Raw genomic sequence first — 3,581 nt, 5'->3', positions numbered from 1 at the left:
CCATTAGTTTTCTTATTCAGTGTTTCCACTTGGTTTGATAACATGGTGACTGCATCCAGATTAAAAACATCGGTTACTTTCATCGGTTTTGTCCACATGACTTGCCACTGATATTTATTGAGTGTCATCTCCTCAATAAACTCATAAGCTACCTCGGGTGTTTTATTATTCAGTGTGCTACTAGCTGCTGCATCAATTAACTGCCTAGTTGAAGGATTCAAACCATTGAAGAAGGTCTGAAATTGTAACCACAGAGGTAACCCATGATGAGGGCATCTTCTCAATAAGTCCTTTAATCTCTCCCATGCATCATATAATGTCTCTAGATCAATCTGAACAAAGAAAGAAATGTCATTCCTCAACTTCGCTATATTAGCCGGTGAGAAGTACTTCAAGAGAAACTTCTCAGTCATTTGATCCCATGTAGTGATAAAACCTCGTGGTAAAGAATTTAACCACTATTTTGCCTTGTTCCTCAATGAGAATGGGAACAATCGTAAGCAAATGGTGTCATCAGTGGCACCATTAATCTTGAAAGTGTCGCAAATCTCTAGGAAATTGGCTAGATGAGTATTTGAATCTTCATCTTGCAAACCATCGAACTTGTTGTTCCATCTGAATAGTGTTCAACTTCAGCTCAAAATTGTTTACAGCAATAGTAGGTCTTACAATACTTGATTCAGCCCAATCAGAGTGGGCTTGGCATAATCGTACATAGTACGAGGAACATGATCTATAAGAGGTAGCTGACTATTCTGATTATCACCCATCTCCTCAGTAATATTTTTGCCCTCTTGTTCATCTACTATATTCTGTTGACTTTCCCTTGCTTCTCTAGCCTCTTTTCGATTTCTGCGAGTCGTACATTCGATCTCACTGTAAAAAAGTAGTGGTCTCGATGGGTTTCCTCTAGTCATATACCAAAATAACCTGCTAGAAGCAAACAAAAGAAAAATTAAAATGTAAAAATTAAACTAACTAAAATAAAATAAAATGGCTAAATTAATAGAAATAAAGTTTTCCTCATATTTTAGTCCCCGGCAACGACGCAAAAAAATTGATATATCACAAAACTAACTAAAAATACGACAAAGACAAGTGCACCTATCGATAGATAGTATAACTATAGTGAGTAGATATATCGTATCCATAAGGATAAAAAAGTACTAGTAATTACTGTTTTCCTATTATTTAACCAATAAATTGGAGTGATTATTTTAAACTAAAATCTACTAAATTAATTAACTAAAGAACTAAGAAGATAATAACTCAGGGAAGTAATTGAATAATAATCAAGAAGCTAAATAATACTCATGAAATAATCCACCTAGATTTCATCTATTATAATGAATCTAAATTAAACGATTTATTCACTTGGTATCTTGATCCGTAGAAGTCCCTAAATTATGCTAATATATCTTTCGAGAGTAAGAGCAACTGACTCTAGGTTGATGAATTAAAATTTATTTCTAATTAAAACCCCTATTATCGCATGAACTTGATATATGGATTCCCCTATTAGAGTTGACTCTAAGCTGGAAGATTTATGTCGTCTTATTTCTAAGATTGCATGGAACTCCACTCAATTATGCTAGATCTACTCTTAAACGGGGACTTTTCCTCCTCTACTTTAAGTACATTAAACATGCATTAATATTTAGGAAATATTAAAACAAAAGATAAGCACACATAACTGAGAACAAGAATCAAGTATTTATTGCGTAAAATAAAAATCAAATAATAGAATTTATCATAGAGTTCATCTTCCCTAGGTATCTTTAGAATTAGTTCATAATTGTAAATAAAAGCATATCAAAATTAGTATAACCACAAGAGATAAAGAAACTCATAAAAACTTCAAAGAAATTAAAATGAGGTCTTCAATCTTGATGGGAATCTACTTCAGAGTTGGCTTCAATGGTGTTCTTCGAGTTTTTTTTTCAATACTCTCTAATGGCTCCCTATTATCTTCTTTTATTTGGTATTTCTAGACTTTAGAATGCCCAGAAAGCCTAAAAATTATGTTTTTTCACGTAATTGGGATACCAATTATGAAATCGACACGGTCTGGCACACGCCTGTGTGCCAGCCTGTATGGGAAGGCTCAACCTATGTGGCTCCTAAAATCTGATCTGTTTGTGCAATTTTTGCTCTTTTTCACTCATTTGGCTCCCAAATGCTCGTTTATATAAATAATCATCCAAAAATTCATTAAGGACGAGATTAAAATATGTTACTTTTATCACTTATCAGAGGGTAAACTATTTTTGGAGTAGGTCCTCTAAAAGACTGATTTGTGAAAGGTTAATAATTGTGTTATTTTATAAATTTGGAATTAATGACATTACCATAAGGTTCATTAGAAAATATCATATGTTAAAGAAATAAGTGGTTAGGTAATGACTTTTGATAATATTCAAAATGAGGTTTTACTAAAAAGCTTAACTTGATTTTAAGTTGTACACGGAAAATATGTTAAAAATATGTCCATAGGGTTTAAATATGATTGAAAAATGGTTAAGATAATTGAATTTAGCCAGAATTACTTCGACGCTGAAATGTGAAATTCTTATATTCGACTTGATAGTCGATTTGCTATAAGGGTGCTACACTTAGTGGTATTAGAGCCTAGGTTTACTAATCTAAGGATCGCGAGTGAGTTTTAAAACATATGATACATAAGAAAATTTAATATAAAAATAATTAAATATATAAGAAGACAGTAGAATGAGACCTAAATCATTCCTGATTTGATAATAATCTTGGCATTATTTGTGATAATAGACATGAAATGCAGACATGTGAAAAATAATAGAGTTTGGACTTGAGAAAATGATATAAAAATAAAAGTAAGTTGGAATCAAAAGTATAAAGTATTGTGGGATGTGATATATTTGTGTTATGTGAGTTTATGACATGAAACTAAGTTGGAATCAAAAGTGTAAAGTATTGTGGGTATGTGAATTACACTTTTCTTTCATATATGTATTTCAATTCAACTTTTCTTTCATATATCAATTTTTCATATATCATATATGTTGTGACTGTAAAGTATGCTAACAGAAATTGATATATGAATGAAAAGTGGAATTGAAATAAAGTTGCAAGTGTATTAAATTATTTATTGATAAGGATTGAATTGTAAGAAGTGGAGAATTTGAATTACTTCATTCATATTGAGTAAGAGAAGTGAAATGAATAAAAGCCCATGTAGACAAATGAGAACTATTAGGATGAGGAGTGTAAATTATTAAGGAAACACCTAGAGTGTTGTACTGTTTTGATTCAGCACTTTGATGTTGTTCTATTTAAGAACTCTGGTGTTGTTATGTTTTGTTAATGCACTTCGGTGCAACTGACATTGACACTATGGTGAAATCAAAATTGATGGCTCCATGTATCTTATGAGTTTTTTTAAGTCTACTATAGGCTATATAAGTGGAAAGTGGAAAGCGAATGATCGATAAGATTTGGTATATGATAGTAATGATAAAGTTTAATAATTTTAAAGATTTTGGTAACTATTAAAAATCTTGATAATATTCTTGAAAATTTCAAGGGTAAAAATGTGATGAATAAAA

At 31.2% G+C, this 3,581-nt stretch overlaps 1 non-coding gene across 1 annotated transcript; it reads left to right on the top strand.

The window, feature by feature from the left end:
- The first annotated feature begins 258 nt into the window (after positions 1–258).
- LOC121215219 (small nucleolar RNA R71) lies at positions 259–365 on the top strand. Its single transcript, XR_005910948.1, has one exon. It is a non-coding gene; the product is annotated as a small nucleolar RNA R71 (small nucleolar RNA).
- The last annotated feature ends 3,216 nt before the right edge of the window (positions 366–3,581 follow it).

Source organism: Gossypium hirsutum, chromosome D02, assembly GCF_007990345.1.
Source record: "Gossypium hirsutum isolate 1008001.06 chromosome D02, Gossypium_hirsutum_v2.1, whole genome shotgun sequence".
Classification (NCBI taxonomy): domain Eukaryota; kingdom Viridiplantae; phylum Streptophyta; class Magnoliopsida; order Malvales; family Malvaceae; genus Gossypium; species Gossypium hirsutum.
The sequence above is the reverse complement of the archived record's forward strand: the minus strand, read 5'-3'. Positions and strand labels throughout refer to the sequence as shown.